The sequence below is a fragment of the Engystomops pustulosus genome, chromosome 7 (assembly GCF_040894005.1).
Source record: "Engystomops pustulosus chromosome 7, aEngPut4.maternal, whole genome shotgun sequence".
In the NCBI taxonomy this organism is placed as follows: Eukaryota; Metazoa; Chordata; class Amphibia; order Anura; family Leptodactylidae; genus Engystomops; species Engystomops pustulosus.
The window spans coordinates 155,414,896-155,437,220 of NC_092417.1; the positions used below are offsets into that span (position 1 = coordinate 155,414,896).

Below are 22,325 nucleotides of genomic sequence, written 5' to 3' on the forward strand. Positions count from 1 at the left end.
GCTACTGCCTAAAATTAGGTGTACCAAGGAACCCCAGGTAATGAATGACATGCTATGTGGTGGTGCACTTATTGATCTAAACCCGGGTTATCTGAACCAACAAGCTGCATTCTCTCCCACTGGATTGGGTTTGGGCCAACAAGTCGGTCACAAGCAAAACAGTAGATCGCCATGAAAGCAACACATCCCTTCATACAAATGAGGGAATCCACCCCAGGTCTGTAGCAGGACGCAGGGCATTACAGGTAGTCCCTGGGTTACGTACAAGATAGGTTCCTTGGATTTGTACGCAAGTCGGAATAATATTTCATAATTGTAACTCCAGACAAAATTTTTTTTTGTCCGAGTGACAATTAGATAAGCAAAATTTTTTGCTGTAATGGGATCAATAAATCTTCATTACAGACACCTTACAGCTGATCATTGCAGTCTGGGACTATAGTAACATCCAGAGACTTCACCAGTGGTCACAGTGGGCAGAGGGGTCCATCTGCAAGTTGCGTGTCCTTAAGTAGGGGACCACCTGTACTGACAGTAAATGCAGGTGTCAGCTAAAGCCAAAAGTCAGTCAGGAATGACACAAGTTACTTTTATGCAAAGTAAATAAAAAAGGTATAAAACTTAGTAACTGCCCATTTACATGGAGGCAGTTCAGTAAAACCCCAATCCTAGCCAGGGAAATCCCTCTAATCTCTATCAAGACTCCAATGAACAAGACTTTATAAAGTGCAACACAACACCAAGTTATATACAGTACAAGGAACAAGCTCAACTGATAACTTGTATACAAAACCATATACTCCAGGTAAAAAATGTCCAACACATTGCTGAGCCATTGGGGAGAACTACACCCCCATATCATTACTAGTAATAAGGCCCACCACAAAAGCACAGGATGTGCTCTCTGACCTTCCTCTAGGGCCTGTTACATAGGGTCACACTGCACTCCCATACATCTTACCTCTGTGCAGGCTGGAAAACTAGTGATGGGATATAGGAGGGGTAGGGGGTTTATATTTGCCACTGCAGCCAATGAAATAGCTCTGCATAATCAAGAGGGTGTGGCCGGAACATCATTATAGGGAGGAGACAAGACCAGTGACATCACTGGAGAGTGGGAATGAGGCCGCGGTCACACGGGGAGAATCAGATTTGATGCATTTATATAGCTGTTCCGTTCCTGTTAAATGCATGTGGGAAGCAGTTTCCTTAGGGTGATGGCACACATTCAGTTTTTTCAGATGCCCAAACCAGGAATGGAGTGAAAGTAGGAGGAGCAGCACCTTTCAATTATTCGTCTCGCCCATTATGATCCACACCCGTTTTTGGCTTCAAAAACTGCATCTGAAAAACTGAACGTGTGCCATCACCCTGAGGGCGCGTTCACACGTTGCGTTTTGGTTGCGTTTGAAATGCATATACAATAGCTGATGAGAGGTGATTTGCCTAATTACATTACCGTGTATGTTTGTAAACGCAATGTTAATGCATGCGTTAACAAAACGTGTGCGTTAACATCGCGTTTACGATGCATTTTGTAAACGGAAACGTTAACAGTGACGTAATTAGGCAAATCACCTCTCCTCAGCTGTTGTATATGCATTTCAAACGCAATGAAAACGCAGGTCAAAACGCAACGTGTGAACGCGCCCTCAGGGTGATGCCACATATGGCGTTCTTAAACCGTTTTTGGTCCATTTTTAAGCAGTCCGTTAAAAATTGCATGCGTTTTTTTGTCCTTTTTTAATTGCGTAAATTCGGAAAACCTGTCAAAAACTTATGCGTTTTCAAAAACGTATGCGTTTTCAAAAAGCGCATGCGTTTTTTAACAGATTGATTAAAAACGGACCAAAAATGGTTTCAAAACGCTATGTGTGGCATCACCCTTAGGCCTGTAACACAAGTGGCGTTTTAGTTGCGTTTCTGCTGCGATTTTGAAAACATATGCATTTTTCACATGTTTTGCTTGTGTTTGCATTTTTAAATACACAACGCTTGATGTGCGGGAATTGCAGGCAGCGGTGTCTCTTGGAATTTGTTAAACTGCAGTCATTTTCTGCATGCTGTTTGTACATGTAATCGTATGCGTTCCTAAATGCAGTCCACGAACGCATGCGTGAAAAAAATGCAGGGGTGAAAACGCCAGCTTAAGACACTTAAGTTCCCAACTGCGTTTTGGCTTCCATACCGTATATACAGTATAAGCTGAGTTTTTCAGCACAATTTACTTGATTAATTAATTTACCATATTTTTCGGACTAAAAGGCGCACAAAAAATCCTTTGATTTTCTCAGAAATCAAAGGTGCGCCTTATATATGAACCTTACAGACAACAGCTGCCTTGAACTGTGCACAGGTCTGCCACCTGCTGGTCATTCATCCTTATAATCAGGTGCGCCTTATATATGAACCTAGACATTTTAGCAGGCATTTATTGATGGTACGCCTTATAGTCCGAAAAATACTGTAATACATGTTTGGATGGATACATTAATAGTAAAAGTATCAGTTTTTTTATCCAATATTTAACTGGTCCATTTAATATAAAAAAAATTAAAAAAAAAGACGTTGCTTTCTGTATCAGTTTTTCGATAATCATTATTTAATAGCCATCCGTTTCTCTTTCCCCTCAAATAATGGAAGATGTAAAACAGATACTACCAGACATTATTGCAAGTCTATTAAAAAACAAAGGGGAAAAAACTGATCTGTTTATCATGTGTAAGGGATGAGGTCACACGTTGCGTTTTGGTTACATTTTCATTGCGTTTTGAAATGTATTACTACAGCTGAGGAGAGGTGATTTGCCTAATTACATTACCGTTAACAAAAATGCAATGTATACGTGCTGTTAATGCATGTGTATTAACAGTGTTAACATTGCATTTAAATGGTGTTTTGTAAATGCAAATGTTAACCGTAATGTAATTAGGCAAATCACCTCTCCTCAGCTGTAGTAATGTGTATGAAAACGCAACGTGTGACTGCACCTTTAAGCAAAAAAATGTAACGTGGAAACCTGAGTCCTGGTGGGAACTGTCCCTTATTGTCTCCTTCCTGACAACTATAGTGATGAATCTCCCTTCATTTGCATCACAGTTTAAACTCCACATTTTTGAGACCAAAATCTCTCACTTTTGTCCTTTTGGCAGAAACCCAGGAGGTGGCCTTTGCTTTCGACATTTAACCCGCCTCTTGGCTACGATAGAATTGTACAAGTCAGTGACCGGAAACCAGGACACTATAGCCATAGGTTTAGTCTGCCACATACGGATCTGCCCTGCTGAATGCCCAGTTTTTGGCACAGGCTGCATGACTAGAAATAGACAAAAAAAAAAAAGACTTGAATTGGGTTTTCACTTTATGAAATGTTGGTTTCATCATTTAGACACCTAAGACTTTCTTATTAGGATTTTTTACGTTGTTCCATCAGAAGAATTTGCAGGAAATCACATCCTGCAGGAGCCGCTGCTGTGATATCAAACCATTATCTCAACCAATTATTAGAACCCAAAAAGATTTGGGGCTCTTACAGCACTTGCCAACCCCTCGGAGAAGTACAACAGAAAATACATGAAGAACTGACATCCGAGACATCTGCATCCAAGGGTTTCATCATTTCTTCTCCATAGCCGATCATAGAACCCAGAGTCGTGTCCATTCCTGTGCGGATTGTATGAAAAACAAATTGATTTAAGGGTGAGAAGTGCCCAGGGGTTGGGTTATGCCCCGAGGATAGGGATGTACAGTCCAGGGGCAGTCCTGCTGATCAAGTATTATACATCCCATTGATCCAGCCAATCTTATAGAAGGGTTGCAAATTTCAAAACACCCCACAGGTACCTCTAGCCATTGACAATGAATGGGCGCGCTATTACTGCCATTTGTCAGGACAGACCATTCACATCATCTGTGGGGGTCCCAGCACTGATTAGATATCCATTATCCTGTAGAAAGGTGATAACTTTATTTAATGGGAATGTTATTAGTTTAAGTGTTACTCTGCAAGGTTGTAAGTAGGGATGAGCAAACCCAAAGGCAAAGTTGAGGACCAGCTCAACTCCCCCACACACAACCAGCACTGGCACAGGAGGGTCTGAGGAGCTGACATTTGCCCCATACATGTCTATGGAGCCGACGGACATTGCCTATTACTGTGCTCCAGCCATCTCTACATTTAATGGGTGTCTGACCCCTGTTCTCGTGATACATAGAGGATGTTTGACTGAGTCCACCCTTCTAATCAGCAAATCAGGCCTTAGCACTTGCTTTGTGGGACAACCCCTTTAAGGAAACTGGTACTATGGGTCTATGAGAAGCTGTCCTGCATTCATTTTTACCATCAAATGTGATCAGATTATTCCAATGAGTAGCAAACAATCATATGGGCAGCATAAGATACAGGCAAGATATCATGATAGGATGTGCCATTCATAAGGGCAGCATGGTTGCTTAGAATTACAGCTTTGCAGTGCTGAGGACTTAGGTTCAAGTTCTAGGGTCAACATCTGCAAATAGTTTGTATGTTCTTTCAGTGTTTGGTGTGGGAGGATCCAGAGGAAACCTATACAAAATATATCGGTAGGCTGATTAGATTGTGAGCCCCATTGGGACAGATTTGGCAAGCTCTGTGCACCACTGTGTAATCTGTGTGCGCTATATGAAGTTATTATCCATAGTTGCCTCCAGGAGACCATCAATGTAACAGGATGATACAACAACCTGAATATATATTGTAACCATAAGCTGCAGATTGTGATCCCAGGGGACCAACTATGTATCGCCCTAAACTAGAATTGCACAAATCACAAGTTTGATATTTGCTTTATTAGAACACAAGTTTATTCTGCAAAGTTTTATACAAGCACAAGACATCCGGCATGTTCAGCAAATTCACCATTAGGCTTCTATGTCTCTCGGATACATGGACTCCATGTCTGGGAATATCAGCCGATACCAAAGCAATGATTTAAGCATCAGGAAAGCTATGAAGAAAACAAAACCAAGTGTTACTCCACAGGGTCCAATGTTCAGATAAAGATATACAAGATAAGTGACATTATAGTAGCTCATGGTTCTCAGACTGGGGAAGTACATGGAGGATCATCATAGCCCGGTATATTGCATCATTACTTTAGTGAGAACAGACTCAAGTGTAGTCACCACCTCATCCTGCAAAGAAGAGAATCCATTAGACAACTCAATATCAAGAATGTTCCTTAGTCTCATTAAAGGAATCTCTTCAGGATAGCGACGATCCATGTCACAGCCAACATGAGAGCCAGCTCAGGGTATAGTGAATTATTCATCACTGGAGACCTCCTTTCATATACCTACCAGTCCATCTTCTGCTACAGGTCACTTGCCTACCACTGAGCCAGTTCATTATGTAGTTTATACTGAATACAAAGTCCTGTAATGAAGAGTAGGTTTACGACCCTTTCCACAATGTTGTTGTGGGGGACATAGACAGCTGCAAATTTACTGTTATGCATGTCCCCCAGCCACTACACATGTGCCACCATACCATGCAAGGGAAAGACCGTGCTCTTCCCTTTACATTGGGGAGCCGTGCTCATCTGTCTCCAGTGCGAGGCTGTATACTCACCCGGGAGAGAATACAGCAGTGTGAAAGGTCTATCCCATAGCAATACACATATGGGAGGCCTGTTGTACAGAACTTTCCTAATGTGTATTCACAGAATGTAGTAACTCTACAGAGAAGCATCTAGTAGCAGCCACCCAGACATCTAGGCTACTAAAGCTGGATGGGTGATATCTAGTAACACAACTAGAATACTACACAGCTTTGTCTTTAGCAATATACAGACAGGAGTGAATGAACTTGTACAAACCAATATTGACTTTTGTACATGTTGTTCACATGTTGTACTCCTTGTTCACAGCTCACTTCAGGACTTTGCTTGCTAATACAGAGGATACTGAGCAGAATACGGCTATGTGAGGGACACTGGAATCTGCCTGATGCATCAGTTCAGCTGCAGAAGCTTTATATTAGGAAATTACAGTAATCAGTTATATTGGGGCCATCGTATTCTGCCAAATGCAAGATATTTACTGATCAGCTAAAGTAGTCTGCTATATGCTTACCATATATCACATGTCCACTAGTGTTTAGTGATAAAGTCACTTACGTCATCATTACGGACACCAACTGGAAAAACAGTTGAGCAAGCAAAGCAGATTCACAACTTGCAATAACAGCCCCCAACCACCAATAAAGGAAGACCAACACCTATCAGGGATCTTTGTATATTTTAAAAAAATGTGATAAAGCCTTTGAAAAGAACACAAATTTAGCTTTAAATCTCCATCAGAACTCCAGCATGCTAAGAGGATTCTTCACTGTAGATCAGATGAACGAGATTAATGAAGTCATCACTTGGAGATGTATAATATACACAGCCCCAACTATTCTACTGGGAATAAGGGGGAAATAGGACTCACCACTCAATGAGTAATCTTAATCACTGGCAGGTACAGTAGATGTTCTTCAGATTGTTCATTGCCTATTAAAAAACATTAGTTATTGTTTCAGTATTTGAGGTCCCATATATTAGAGATCTGATTATATTTTGCCTTATATCAGGCTTTAGGGTGGCATCACCAAAATCAGGTACATGCTTGTCTATAGGAGTCATTGTACAATAGGTACAATAGGTACAACTCCTATAGACTCCTTGTCTATAGGAGTCACAATACAAGGTTTCACAGCACAATTCAAATAACTATAAAGCTATAAGATTTAAAGAAGTCAGAAAACATTTCGAACTCCTGATTAAATGTTGTGGTAATAGAACCATTTTAGTTCAGTGCCCCTACACAGGCACATGACGCAAACATTTGTCATCTTCAAATCCAGTCCAAGGGTTCTCCATGAAGGTCTGAATGCTGAACACCGGCCACCCCAAGGCTTGAAACACTAGGAAAAAGCTACAAGGAAAAGAAATCACAAGTTACTCCAAAGTCTAATGTATGAAAGGCAAAACTAAGAAACTTGATATTTTACAATACAGAAGCTCAGAGAGTACCATTCAGTCACAGATCTCAGACTGGGGCCGTACATGGAGGATCATCATAGCCCAGTATAATATATTACTAATACTGTTCTATTGTGGCAAAACTCACCTAGAATCGGCTTATGACAGGCAGAGTCTCCATCGCTAAATGGTCTTGTCAAATTGAAGCCCAGTGACTTTCCATTCAGCCAGAATCTATGGCAGTTTTGCTAAAGGCTGATCGCATGTGGCCAGAATCTGCAAAATAAACCAGTGGGACATTATGACTGGTACCATCCTGAGCTTCTACATCTTAATGGGCTACAATAACTGCTTATGGATTGTTGCATGCAAAATAAGGTCTCAGACTGGGGCGGTACAAGGAAGGATCATCACAGCCCAGTATAATAGTGTTTTATCACCATTACTTATATTGTGCAATAGTTTAGCCACTATACTATTCTAGAATGGACACTTACCTCAATGTTGTCAGCCCTTTGGCCTGCAAAGAGGAGAGAACAAGCAATTAGACAGCTCAATGTTATGCATGTTCCTTATGGACATTAAGGGGATCTCTTCAGGATAGCGACGATCCTTGTCACGGCCAACACGAGTGCCAGCTCAGGGTATAGTGGATTATTCATCACTGGAGACCCCTTCAATCATTTACATGTAGCTATGACTACTTCAGGGTAAATTCAGAGTAGACATCCTATAGCAATTTACACAGGAAAGTTCTTGTGTAACAGGTTTCCTAACGAGTATTCAAGGCTATGATTCCATGCTGTATTTAATTCTAAAAACACCCAAACATCTTCCTTCCTCTTTAAGATTCAGTATAAGCCCTCCTTACCATAATGATGTTCTGGCCATGGCAGCAGTCACCTGTAACCCTGAAAGATGGAACCAGTCATTACTAGTGCAACATAACAGTAATTATAATGTACAATATCCTCCAAGCTGTCAGGATCCATATTTCTCATCAATGTCAGACGAACGAGATTCACTGATCATCATGTCAGCTGGATGAACAATATCTTGTAACATAAATGATGACAATTCTCCCTACCCAGGTCATAGTGCCCAAATACAAAGTTAGACTGCTGCTAATGAAATGAGCAGTACCTAAAAATTTCTCTTTTCTAAGGCTATATTCACACACGTATGAGGGGGGGGGGGAATGCATGTGTCCCCCTACAGTTCCGTAGCCTGGAGAAACCCCCCCCCCCCCCCCAAAAAAAAAAACAAAAACATGTCCTATCCTTCTCCCGTAATATGGCACCGCGGCCATATATCTAATGGCACTCACCCCCTCTCCCCGGCGCCGACGTTCTATGGTACGACAGGCAACATCTGTGTTTAAGAGTGCTCGGTTTACAATCCTTCATCCTGGTGGTAGATTTCTACAATAAACTGCAGTCTTTATATGTTTTAGCCAAGACTAAGAGATGTAATCTTCATTCTGCATTACTTTTGTATCCACCTGCTGGAGGCAGACTATGGTCAGATTTATACTGCACACAGCAAAGGCTTCAGAGAACAGATGCTGCTCAGTTCATACATTTTCAGTGTTCATCAAAGTGAGCTAGTTGTTTTCATCATCACAGCCCTATAGTCTACAGGACACTATATAGTTACATACCTGCAATTTTGTGCCTATATAGCGCCATGTTCTCCTGTAAGCCTGCAAGGAAAGGCAAGAAGTTAGTTACACAAGATATTTTATCTTAAGATTCTATTTAACTAGCTGACATTGTACAGTTTTTTTTTTTTGGGGGGGGGGGGCTTAGCTATACAGTCACATTGCATTACTATAATTTTGTAAATGCAGATTAAGCTGTGAATAAGAGGGGCACTAAATTAACTCCAACCCTGATCAGACTGTCCCAGCTGGAACATGGCCTCCTTCCTCTCCTCCTGAGGTAACCAGTGGGTTCAACCTTTTCAGGCTCTGGCACCGTACAGGAGGTCAGACGGGTGAAGGTTTCATCATTTGGGCTGAGGCTTGGGAAATTATCCATGGCCAGTGTCTACTAGAACTTGCCTCACATAAATACCCATTTCTACTATGACCCACCACTTGTGCCATTACTAGCATACCCACCCATCTTGTGCAAGTCATTGTCTTCTAGACGGAGATAAAGGGCGTCCTGTGGGAAGAAAAGCTGTTTAGTACAAGATTTGTGGGAACAAGGCGGTATAACAATGGCTGCCTCATCTCAGAATTAAAAGAAACATCACCAAACCAGTCAGATATATGCTTGTTCCTTGTCATATTACATCAGTGATAAATGCAACATTCTTAAGGAAAGCAAAATCAACAATGATAAACCAGAGACAAATCAGATACATTTCACTCCGATTATAGGTTATTAGATTTACAGAAAAAAAAAAAAATAACCATGTGGCTCTATGGGAAGGAATTCCTAAATACTAAGATATACGATCATCGCCCAATAGAGGAGCCATGAATGGAAACTATCAAATCGCTAAACATGATAACAGTGGGACACCAAGGATAGACTTCTCAGGGGCACAGCTAGGAGTGGTCGGGTCCCATACAGTAGCTGATTTTTTGCATGGAGGCCCCCACTTACCCTTTAAAAGATATATGCAAATTTGTACAGACATACACCCACATGCAAGTTCTACACATACATGCACTTCTATACTCGCACCCACATACATACACCTACTATTACTGTATATACAGTAATATATTGAGTATACACAAAATCATACAGTATATACACATCAAATTTGCACACATACTGTATTGTACATACATATAGTATATGTACACCCTTATATAGTATCAACACCATATGCACATATACCGTGTTTACATACAGTACATGCAGCATTTACACACAACACAAATACAGCAAATGCACACATTCACATACATACAGTATATGCAGCATATACACATACCTCCCAACTTTTGGACAAGAGAAAGAGGGACAGAAGCCCCTCCCTCTAAACCACGCCCATTGTGTCCCACCCACAAGCATAGTATAATATTGACCTTGCTTTGGCCCCCCCCCATGGACCCATTTAATACCCCCTAATGCAAATCTGCAACATAAAACCCCTCTTTAATTTTATCCTCCCTTTACATTTAGTTTTCCACTTTTATTTATCTCCCCAAACTTACACATAATTCTCTCTGTACTCCTATCCCCACATGGTTTGGTCCCTGTTCTCTATCCTCATAATGTAGCCTCCTGTCCTCCAGCCTTCTCCAGTCCCACAGGCCCCTCCAGAATCCTCCTGTCCCACGGCCCTATCCTCCTGTAGACTCTAGCCTCCCCCCCCCCCCGACCTCTATCCTCCTCCTGGCTCCTCTTCCTGCGGCCCCCTGTCCCCTCAGTCTCTTACCTGCAGTCACTCCATAATCTCCCAGGCTGGAGTCAGAATGACTCGTGCAGGGGGTGTGGCCAACCAGGGGTGGAGCTACCTCACATGACTGGTGCAGACATGTGAGGAGGTAGTAGGGGCTGGTCCTGCCTCCTCCCAGCCCCCATGCCTCGGCTGCTCCAAGCTACGGGGTCTGGACAAAATCGGGAAAAGTGGGCAGGGCCCAGGACATCCTCATCCCAAAAACGGGACTGTCATGCTGAAACCGGGATGGTTGGGTATACATACACAAAAACACATATGCATATATGTGTACAGAGAAACATGTCAATAGTACTTGCTTTTTTGACGTCCAGCATGGTGGCTGTGTGGGTCAGCAGGCAGGTGGTAAGATCGGTGGGCGGTCAATGCGCACAGGAAGTTCTGTGAGCGGACGGGCATGAGGGAGGTTTGGTGGGCGGTTCTTTGTGCGGGCTTGGAGTGCCATACACTGCCAGTCACTGGGTGGGCCGTTGCCTGTGTCGGCCGGAAGATGGGAGGCAATGGACGGGTCAGGCACATAAGCTTATGAGCTCGTCAGGGACAAAGCGGGGGGGGGGGGGGGGGGTCCAGCATTATGACTCGGCCATGGGTCACAGGCCCCATAGCAACTGCCATGGCAGTAGTTACGCCACTGCTTCTGCTCATATCCAAAACAGGACAAGCATTTTTATAATCTATGCTATGACCACACAGATGACATCAGAGGTCCTGCAGATAAATATTTGATATATGCCATATGAATCTCAGTGGCATCTACGTTATGATTATTCGGTCAAAGTCTGCAACACCAAAGCCAATGCATAGGCAGGCTAGAGTCATGAACCCTTTAGGATGTTTCTAGGATATTGTGCAATTGCAGTTGTAGCTACTGCCTGGCAAGTCAACAAGTCAATAACAATATTAGCAGCCAGGGGCGGACTGGGAATTTAAAGTGGCCCTGGAAAAAACTGTAAAAGTGGCCCCATTCTGTGGGCGGAGTCAAAACAAGTAGGTGTGGCCTTGTGATGTGGATGGAGTTACTAAACTTCATACAAACTGTTAATAGATGGTCTAAATCAACATGTACACTGCAGAGAAAGAGACTCATATCCTCCCTTATACAGGAATAATACTTCTATTTTAAGAACACACAACTTAATACTGCCATATATGTACACTAAAAACATACTACAATACCTTCTCCAATAAACAAGAATGTAACTACTATAATACTACTGCCCCTAAGTAAAATATATTGTAATACTGCCCCCTATGTACAAGAATATAACTCCTATAATACTGCCCCTACGTACAGGAATATAGCTACTATTACTAGTAGCCAGCACCCCACCTCCCCCAGTATATAGCCAGCCAACCCCCCGGTATACAGTCAGCGTGCCACCCCAGTATACATCCAGCCCACTGTAATATATATATATATATATATATATATATATATATATATATATATATATTATATAGCCAGCCCCCCAGTCCTCCTAGTATATTCAGTCCGACGAGTATACAACAAGACGGCCCCTGCCCCAGTATACAGCCTGCCAGCCCAGAGCCCCAGTACACAGCCCCTGCCCCAGGTACACAGCGCCAGCACAGTACATAAAAATAAAAACACATCAACTCACCTTTCCGATGCCCCGACACTGCTCCCCTGCTTGATTCAGTCCGGCTGCGGTGACAGCTCCGTACGGGCCGGCGTCGCACAGACCATGACGTCGGCAAGCGGCTGACGTCATTATCTGCGCGACGCCGGCCCGTACGGAGCTGTCACCGCGGCCGGACTGAATCAAGCAGGGGAGCAGTGTCGGGGCATCGGAAAGGTGAGTTCATGTGTTTATTTTTTTCCACCGGCCCCACCAGTCCCAGACCGGCCCAAAACCAATCGGCCCACCGGGAGAAATCCCTGGTCCTATGGCCAGTCCGCCCCGGTTAGCAGCATATTCCTTAAACTGGAAAGGTCATGGAGAGCCGGTCCACAGGAAAGGTACACGCAGCCTGATAGTTGATGCAGGTTGGACTGTCCCATCTGAACCAGCCCAAGTGGCGGAATCTGCAGTTCTGGGCTTAAGCCTCCAGACTTGCCCTGTGTGCCAGGCAGCAGACCTTAGGCATTAGAAGTTCCTGGGATTAAAGGCTGCAATTACACAGAACCTGCCTATAGAGGTGATCAGTCTCCCCCAACAGCTCCTGACCTGGAGAGGGTGCTATTTGCAACTATCAGCCTGCCTATGCATTGGCAGGGGTGTTGCAATTGTGATGATTGTCTAATATGTTCTTGCAATGCAAGCTGGAAGGTGAATGGGGTGGTGCTACCACCTGCTCATAAAAAGCACATGGTCCTTGTATAGAGTCTGCAGAGAGAACCAGATCTCATGGTCTGTCTGCCACAACTAGTGTCCTAATCCCAGGTACTTCAGGCCTACTGCCTAGCACCCAGGGCAAGTCCTTAGACTTAAGCCCAGAACTGAGCTCCACCACCCAGACTCAGTTTCATCTGCACCAACCCAGCCTGCAACTACTATCAGGCTGTGTTTAACCTTCCTGTGGACCGGCTCTCCACAACTGTCCCAGCTTGAGAATCTGCTGTTATTTTTGCTGTTGCCCACTGTTCAGTAAAGAACTGCAAGTTGATTTGCACAATGTCGCCTCTGTGATCCCTGGATCCAGGCTGCTCACCACCATGGGCTTCCCCTTCCATCACCAAGGGATTCATCCTACAGACACTCAGGGGTTGCCCCAGGAAGAACTTATTGCAGGAATTTCTGGCATGCAAGAGGGCCATATACAGAATGGGATCAGCAGGACAAATGCACATCCAGTAGAACAGGGATCTAATTGGAGAAGGCCACAGCAGAGACCCTCAGCCATCACTCTTATTTGCTGTCTTTTGCAGTAACATCCCATTACATAATCTGTATATAGCACCATTACTATGCAACTATATAGTACATAACACTTTACAACTTATTGTGTTTGTAGATGTCTCCTATAAGACTTTGCAGATCCATCACATAAAATAATGGAAGGGAGCATAACTGGACTATCAGTCCAACAAACTGGCCATGTGCTATAGGACCTGTAGTGGAGGCCATTAGTGTGCCACATGCATGTAGAGATCTAATGCATTTAATAAAATTGGATCTTGATACATACAATGAGCGGACACTTACCAGTCTGACAGTGTCCTGCACCTAAAGGATCAAATATATTAGCATCTTGAAAAAGCTTCTGACACAGCTATAATATACATCAGGCCTATGAGCCACGTGCGCCTCAGAGATGTAGCTGTCCTCACAGTACTCAGAACAGGTCTGCGAGAATCTCATCCTAGACGTCACAGCTTTCATATAATAAACCATGTACCAGAGATGCCCCTCTATGGCACCCCACAGCAGGCAGCAGCAACATGCACTGCTACACCCAGGATGGCACCAGATTCCAACTCACCATCCCGAGAGGAGGTCGTTCAAAATGGCCTCTGACACCAAGTTGACTCTCAGGCAGCTGGCTGTGAGTACTGGACAATGGAACCATGAACTGCCTCACAAAGGGTCATCCGCCGGTTCCTGGGGGCCTACGTGTGCCTGAGCAGTGAGTGATCTGCCATTTTTTATGTGATGTAGTGAATGGGCGCCAGAGCTCGTTTAAGCTGCGGCCTCAGACAGCAAACCCAGACTCCATAGGCGGCTCTTTTAAACCATTAAAGGGGTTGTCCGAGGATACAAAAAACCCTTGGGTGCCCGGGATGGAGCAGATTAAAAGAAAGCAAACACTTCCTTACCTCTATGGCCCCTCCCAGCATCCAGTGCTGCGATCTATCTGGTCCATTTGGCCACTCACCCATCCTGTGTGACAACACTGGAAATAGAGACAACGGGTGGGCATGGAACACAGAGGTAAGGAAGGTTTTATTTTTTTAATCCAGCCACCCAAGGTTTTTTTTTTTTTTAAATACCCTTGGACAACCCCTATAAGATTCAGAAGCCCAGAATGGTACCAGTCATCAGGTCTGTGAGGTCTTCCTTTTACTCCCCCAGTCTCAGTGTTTTATTACCAATAATAGCATCAATTATTCTAGGATAGACACTTACCCCAATGTTGTCAGTCCCATAGCCTGCAAAAAGGAGAACAATCCATTAGACAGCTCAGTGTTAATGGAAATAAGGAACTTTAAGGGAATCAGTTCAGGATAGCGACAATCCATGTCAGCCAACAGAAGTGCCAGCTCAGGATATAGTGGATTATTCATCACTGGAGAACCCATTTCAGGTTCCCCTCTGTCCAATAGTAGCATTGCTCAAGTTAATAGTAGGGCAGAGCCACTATAACTTCTGAACTAGAAGCAATCCTGATCCTATTTTAAATGATACCAGAACTGTTTCAGAATATCCAGATTTGTACCCTAGGCTAATTTTTGGGTTAATATATTTTATTTTTATATTTATCTCACACTTCAGATTATGGCATAGTCAAGTCCCTTTTTACGCAGCCCCAATAACTTAAGGAATCAAATTCTGGGTTTGTGTATGATTTGTCATTACAATGCTCATAGGATTTGGCCTGCTATATACCATAGTCTTTATATTTACAAATCATAGGGGACATATATTTGTTATAAATTGCTTTAAAAGGTCCTTTAAGATGCCAACATGAACATTACTTAGCTAAATGACGTTCTCTGTCCACCGCAGCAGGAAACCTGAAAGATGGAACCAGTCATTACTAGAGATGAGCGAACATGCTCGTCCGAGCTTGATGCTCGGTCGAGCATTAGGGTACTCGAAACTGCTCGTTACTCGGACGAATACTTCGCCCGCTCGAGAAAATGGCAGCTCCCGCCGTTTTGCTTTTTGGCGGCCAGAAACAGAGCCAATCACAAGCCAGGAGACTCTGCACTCCACCCAGCATGACGTGGTACCCTTACACGTCGATAGCAGTGGTTGGCTGGCCAGATCAGGTGACCCTGGGATAGACTAGCCGCTGGCCGCACTGCTCGGATCATTCTGTCTCTGGATGCCGCTAGGGAGAGAGCTGCTGCTGGTCAGGGAAAGCGTTAGGGTGTTCTATTAGCTTACTGTTAGGCAGGAGTGATTCTCAAAGAACCCAACAGCCCTTCTTAGGGCTACAATAACGTTCTACTTTTTTTATTTTAATTTGCATCTATTACCATTTTGTGAGGAATTAGCAGGGGGACTTGCTACCGTTGTGTTTAGCTCTTAGTGGCACACATATCCATAGCAAAGACCGAAGTGGGAAAATTCAGTAGGGGTTGGATTTCTATTAGGCAATAACTCAGTGTCATCTCATCTGGCATAGTAGTGTGCTTCCTTTGATACTTGGCTAGAAAATAGCCATAGGAGAATACAAACAGCTTCTTGAAGCCTACAGTAGCGTTCTATATATTTGATTTCTGGTTGATCTGCTGGTGGCTGTAGTTTCTGCAGTGCATGTACTTGCCAATTCTGAGCAATTTGTAGTGAGACTTGCGACCGCTGTGTTCTGCGCTTAGTGGCGCACATATCCATAGCAAAGGCCGAAGTGGCAAAATTCAGTAGGGGTTGGATTTCTATTAGGCACTAACTCAGTGTCATCTCATCTGGCATAGTAGTGTGCTTCCTTTGATACTTGGCTAGAAAATAGCCATAGCAATAGGATAGGATTGTTTGGTTTTAAAAACTCAAAAAAAAACAAAAAGAAGTAAAAAAAAAAAAAAAGTTATAACTCTCATTTTAAAAATGTTTAACCCGAGGGCTAGGGGTAGAGGACGAGGGCGGGGACGTGGGCGTCCAACTACTGCAGGGGTCAGAGGCCGTGGTCCTGGGCGGGGTGAGACACCACCTGCTGATGAGGGAGCAGGGGAACGCCGCAGAGCTACACTCCCTAGGTTCATGTCTGAAGTTACTGGGACTCGTGGTAGAGCACTGTTGAGGCCAGAACAGTGCGAACAGGTGATGTCGTGGATTGCTGACAATGCTTCGAGCAATTTGTCCACCACCAGTCAGTCTTCCACGCAGTCCACCCATGTCACCGAAATCCCCACTCCTCCAGCTCCTGCACCTCAGCCTCCTCCCCCCCAGTCTGCCCCCTCCCAGGAAAATTTGCCATTTGAACCGGCATACTCTGAGGAACTGTTTTCTGGACCCTTCCCACAGTCACAAACCACTTGTCCGGTTGCTGCTGAGCAATTTTCCGATGCCCAGGTTTTCCACCAGTCACAGTCTGTGGGTGATGATGACCTTCTTGACGTAGTGGAAGTGTGTAAAGAGGTGTCCGACGATGAGGAGACACGGTTGTCAGACAGTGGGGAAGTTGTTGTCAGGGCAGGAAGTCCGAGGGGGGAGCAGACTGAGGGATCGGAGGATGATGAGGTGACAGACCCAAGCTGGGTTGAGAGGCCGGGTGAACACAGTGCTTCTGAGACGGAGGAGAGTCCTCGACCTGAACAGGTTGGAAGAGGCAGTGGTGGGGCCAGACGGAGAGGCAGGGCCAGAGCTGGTGCATCAGCGCCACTGTCAACTAGTGAAGCTCCCGTGGTGAGGGCTCTTGCGGCGAGGGCTAGATCTTCAGAAGTGTGGAGGTTCTTTAAGGAAACACCGGATGACCGACGGACTGTGGTGTGCAACATTTGCCAAACCAGGCTCAGCAGGGGTTCCACCACTACTAGCTTAACTACCACCAGTATGCGCAGGCATATGAATGCTAAGCACCCCACTCAGTGGCAACAAGCCCGTTCACCTCCGGCCGTGCACACCACTGCTCCTTCCCCTGTGTCAGCTGCTAGTCAGCCCCCTGCCCAGGACCCTGCCACAAAAACCCCATCGTCGCCTCCACGATCCTCCACAGCATCCACCAGCGTTCAGCTCTCCATACCCCAGACGCTGGAGCGGAAACGCAAATATAGTGCAACCCACCCGCACGCCCAAGCCCTTAATGTGCACATCTCCAGATTGCTTAGCCTGGAGATGCTGCCCTATAGGCTAGTAGAGACCGAGGCCTTTCGCAACCTCATGGCGGCGGCCGCCCCTCGGTATTCGGTCCCCAGCCGCCACTACTTTTCCCGATGTGCCGTCCCAGCCCTGCACCAGCACGTGTCAGACAACATCATCCGTGCCCTGACCAACGCCGTTTCTGACAAGGTCCACCTGACCACGGACACGTGGACGAGTGCTGCCGGGCAGGGCCACTATATATCGCTGACGGCACATTGGGTTAACTTGGTGGAGGCTGGGACCGAGTCTGACCCTGGGGCTGCTCATATACTGCCGACGCCGAGGATTGCGGGGCCTACCTCGGTCCAGGTGTTTCAGGCCTACTATGCCTCCTCCTCCTCCCACCCCTCCTCCACCTCCTCCTCCGAACTACCATCCGTGGGCACGGCGCCATCAGTCGGTAGCTCTAGGCACAGCAGCAGTGCCGTCGCTAAGCGACAGCAGGCGGTGCTCAAACTGCTGAGCCTAGGCGACAAAAGGCACACCGCCCAAGAGCTATTACAGGGCATCACGGCGCAGACTGATCTGTGGCTGGCACCGCTGAACCTCAAGCCGGGAATGGTTGTGTGTGACAACGGCCGTAACCTGGTGGCGGCTCTGCAACTCGGCAGACTGACACATGTGCCATGCCTGGCCCATGTGTTAAATCTGATAGTGCAGCGTTTCCTCAAGACATACCCCAATCTGTCTGATTTGCTCACGAAGGTGCGCCGCATCTGTGCGCATTTCAGGAAGTCCAGCCCAGATGCTGCCACTCTCAGGGCAGCGCAGCGCCGCCTCCAACTGCCCGCTCACCGACTGTTGTGCGACGTGCCCACGAGGTGGAATTCAACACTGACCATGTTATCCAGAGTTTACCAGCAGCGCAGAGCGATTGTAGACTGCCAGATGTCAACTTCCACCAGAACTGGTAGTCAGGTCAGTCAGCTTCCTCAAGTCTACAATGAGGAGTGGACGTGGATGTCTGATATCTGTCAGGTGCTGAGTAACTTTGAGGAGTCAACACAGATGGTCAGTGGCGATGCCGCCATCATCAGCCTCACCATCCCGCTGCTTGGCCTGTTGAAAAACTCTCTGGTCAGCATGAAGTCGGAAGCTTTGCGCTCGTCACAAGAGACGGGGGAAGAATATTCCCTTGTTGATAGCCAAAGCACCCTGAGGTCTGTTTCTCAGCGCATATCGGAGGAGGTGGAGGTGGAGGAGGATGAGGAGGAAGAGGAGGAGAATGTTGGCGAGACACAAGAGGGGACCATTGTTGAGTCCTTCACTGTTCAGCGTGTATGGGCAGAAGAAGAGGAGTTGGAGGAGTTGGAGGAGGAGGAAATGGACAGTCAGGCCAGTGAGGGGAGTGAATTCTTACGCGTTGGTACTCTGGCGCATATGGCAGATTTCATGCTAGGCTGCCTATCCCGTGACCCTCGCGTTCAAAGAATTTATTCCAGCACCGATTACTGGGTGTTCACTCTCCTGGACCCACGGTACAAGCAAAATCTTGCCACTCTCATCCCTGCAGAGGAAAGGAGTGTGAGAATGCATGAATACCAGCAGGCCCTGGTGCACAAGCTGAAACAGTATTTCCCTTCTGACAGCGCTAGCGGCAGAGTGCGTAGTTCTGCGGGACAAGTAGCGAGGGAGAGTAGGCGAGCAGGCAGCTTGTCCAGCACTGGCAAGGGTACGCTTTACAAGGCTTTTGCCAGCTTTATGTCACCCCAGCAAGACACTGTCACCTGTCCCCAGTCTCGGCAGAGTAGGGCTGATCTTTACAGAAAGATGGTGAGGGAGTACGTAGCTGACCATACCATCGTCCTAAATGATCACACAGCTCCCTACAACTACTGGGTTTCAAAGCTGGACATGTGGCACGAACTGGCGCTGTACGCCTTGGAGGTTCTTGCCTGCCCTGCCGCTAGCGTCTTGTCCGAGCGGGTTTTCAGTGCAGCTGGTGGCATCATCACCGATAAGCGTACACGCCTGTCGACTGACAGCGCTGACAGGCTGACGCTTATTAAAATGAATAAAGGCTGGATTTCTCAGAATTTCCAATCTCCACCAGGTGAAGGAAGCTCAACCTGAATAATTGATCCACTCCTCCTCCTCCTCCTCATTTTCCTCCTTCTCCTCCTCTTTGTACAGTAAAGCAGAGGAAAATGGCTATTTTTTGACAGGGCCCACTGGTTCTTGCTATAGTACTTCATGCATTTAATTTTTCTGGAGGGCCACCTACCCGGTCCTCTGTTTGAAACAATTTTTGTGAGTGCCACATACAGGCACTCAATCTATTCCATTTTTCTGGAGGGCCACCTACCCGGTCCTCTGGTTTGAACAATTTTTGGGACTGCCACATACAGGCACTCAATCTATTCCATTTTACTGGAGGGCCACCTACCTGCTCCTCTGGTTTGAAGAATTTTTGGGACTGCCACATACAGGCACTCAATCTATTCCATTTTACTGGAGGGCCACCTACCTGCTCCTCTGGTTTGAACAATTTTTGGGACTGCCACATACAGGCACTCAATCTATTCCATTTTACTGGAGGGCCACCTACCTGCTCCTCTGGTTTGAACAATTTTTGGGACTGCCACATACAGGCACTCAATCTATTCCATTTTACTGGAGGGCCACCTACCTGCTCCTCTGGTTTGAACAATTTTTTGGACTGCCACATACAGGCACTCAATCTATTCCATTTTACTGGAGGGCCACCTACCTGCTCCTCTGGTTTGAACAATTTTTGGGACTGCCACATACAGGCACTCAATCTATTCCATTTTACTGGAGGGCCACCTACCTGCTCCTCTGGTTTGAACAATTTTTGGGACTGCCACATACAGGCACTCAATCTATTCCATTTTACTGGAGGGCCACCTACCTGCTCCTCTGGTTTGAACAATTTTTGGGACTGCCACATACAGGCACTCAATCTATCCCATTTTACTGGAGGGCCACCTACCTGCTCCTCTGGTTTGAAAAATGTTTGGGACTGCCACATACAGGCACTATCCAAATTAAATTGTCTCCATAGCAGCCTCCACACGTTGTCTCCATTGCTACCTCCAAAAGTCGTCCATATAGCTGCCTCCATACATCGTCCCTTTATCAAACGAGGTGTGTCAGGCAGAAATTTGGGTTGTTTTCATGGATTCCACATCAAAGTTGTTAACTTTGTCGCCACCCTGCTGTGTTATCCACAAAATATACTGGCAAACTTTTACCATTTAGGGATATTATTTCAGCGCTTCTTGCGCATCTGTTTACATTCCCCTCACCCGGCATATCCTAAACTTATAAGAACGCTACTACACTTGATCTTATACAAAAGGTTCTTAGAAGTGCTGTTTGGGGAGTAGCCTAGAGACAGGGGCTTGGATTGGCGAAAGCTCGCCTGGCAGCGGAACGCCAGCTCCATGCGCATCATGCGCTTCTTGCGCATCTGTTTACATTCCCCTAACCCGCCATATCCCAAACTTATAAGAACGCTACTACACTTAACTTGGTGCAGGCTGGGACCGAGTCTGACCCTGGGGCTGGTCATATACTGCCGACGCAGAGAATTGCGGGGCCTACCTCGGTCCAGGTCTCAAAGGCCTACTATACCTCCTCCCACCCCTCCTCCACCTCCTCCTCCTCCGAATTACCATCCGTGGGCATGGCGCCATCAGTCGGTAGCTCTAGGCACAGCAGCAGTGCCGTCGCTAAGCGACAGCAGGCGGTGCTGAAACTGCTGAGCCTAGGCGATAAAAGGCACACCGCCCAAGAGCTATTACAGGGCATTCCACATCAAAGTTGTTAACTTTGTCGCCACCCTGCTGTGTAATCCACAAAATATACTTGCAAACTTTTACCATTTAGGGATATTATTTCAGCGCTTCTTGCGCATCTGTTTACATTCCCCTCACCCGCCATATCCTAAACTTATAAGAACGCTACTACACTTGATCTTATACAAAAGTGCTGTTTGGGGAGTAGCCTAGAGACAGGGGCTTGGATTTGCGAAAGCTCGCCTGGCAGCGGAGCGCCAGCTCCATGCGCATCATGCGCTTCTTGCGCATCTGTTTACATTCCCCTCACCCGGCATATCCTAAACTTATAAGAACGCTACTACACTTGATCTTATACAAAAGTGCTGTTTGGGGAGTAGCCTAGAGACAGGGGCTTGGATTGGCGAAAGCTCGCCTGGCAGCGGAGCGCCAGCTCCATGCGCATCATGCGCTTCTTGCGTATCTGTTTACATTCCCCTCACCCGGCATATCCTAAACTTATAAGAACGCTACTACACTTGATCTTATACAAAAGTGCTGTTTGGGGAGTAGCCTAGAGACAGGGGCTTGGATTGGCGAAAGCTCGCCTGGCAGCGGAGCGCCAGCTCCATGCCAAGATCCAACTAACATAGTTTTAACTGCAGCACCTTTAATCTACTACTAGTTCACTGCCTCCATACATGGTCCCCTTATCAAACGAGCTGTGTCAGGCAGAATTTTGGGTTGTTTTCATGGCTTCCATGTTAACTTTGTCGCCACCCTGCTGTGTAATCCACAAAATATACTGGCAAACTTTTATCATGTACCGATATTATTTGAGCACTTCTTGCTCACCTCCTTTGGTTCCTCTCTGCCACCCATTGGTTTGAAGCCTGAGTCCATTTAGGGTATGTCGCCATGACACTCTCTAGCCTGCTGCCGCTGCCTCTGCATGCCGTCCCCTATAGTGTCAGGGTCAATTATTGCATGTTTTAGATGCTATCTAGCTTCATTCTGTCACTCTGTCATGGCCATGCTGTTGCCCATAATTTTGGCATAATGGTGCGTTTAAGCAGCCTCAGAGGCATCCATGCATGCTGCCCCTGCTGTTTCCTGTCCATTTCCGTGGTGTTTCCATCCTTTTCTGAGGTTCCCAGGTGTTTGGCCAAGCTTCCCTG

General features: G+C 46.0%; 1 long non-coding RNA gene and 2 other non-coding genes across 5 annotated transcripts; all 3 read right to left on the minus strand.

Moving 5' to 3' along the window:
* Nucleotides 1-4,854: 4,854 nt before the first annotated feature.
* Nucleotides 4,855-10,460, minus strand: LOC140071132 (uncharacterized). 3 transcript variants are annotated; one of them, XR_011849046.1, is made up of 8 exons: nt 10,401-10,460; nt 9,124-9,169; nt 8,662-8,703; nt 7,873-7,912; nt 7,499-7,521; nt 7,150-7,277; nt 6,469-6,954; nt 4,855-4,985 (listed from the first exon to the last, which is right to left on the minus strand). It is a non-coding gene; the product is annotated as an uncharacterized lncRNA (long non-coding RNA). The 3 variants fall into 3 exon arrangements; XR_011849047.1 differs by lacking the exon at nt 4,855-4,985 and adding an exon at nt 4,993-5,172; XR_011849045.1 differs by lacking the exon at nt 4,855-4,985 and having other exon boundaries at nt 5,193-6,954.
* On the minus strand, nt 7,036-7,107 carry LOC140071451 (small nucleolar RNA SNORD31). The gene has a single exon (XR_011849147.1). It is a non-coding gene; the product is annotated as a small nucleolar RNA SNORD31 (small nucleolar RNA).
* Nucleotides 8,889-9,017, minus strand: LOC140071453 (small nucleolar RNA SNORD22). Its single transcript, XR_011849149.1, has one exon. It is a non-coding gene; the product is annotated as a small nucleolar RNA SNORD22 (small nucleolar RNA).
* Nucleotides 10,461-22,325: the final 11,865 nt, after the last annotated feature.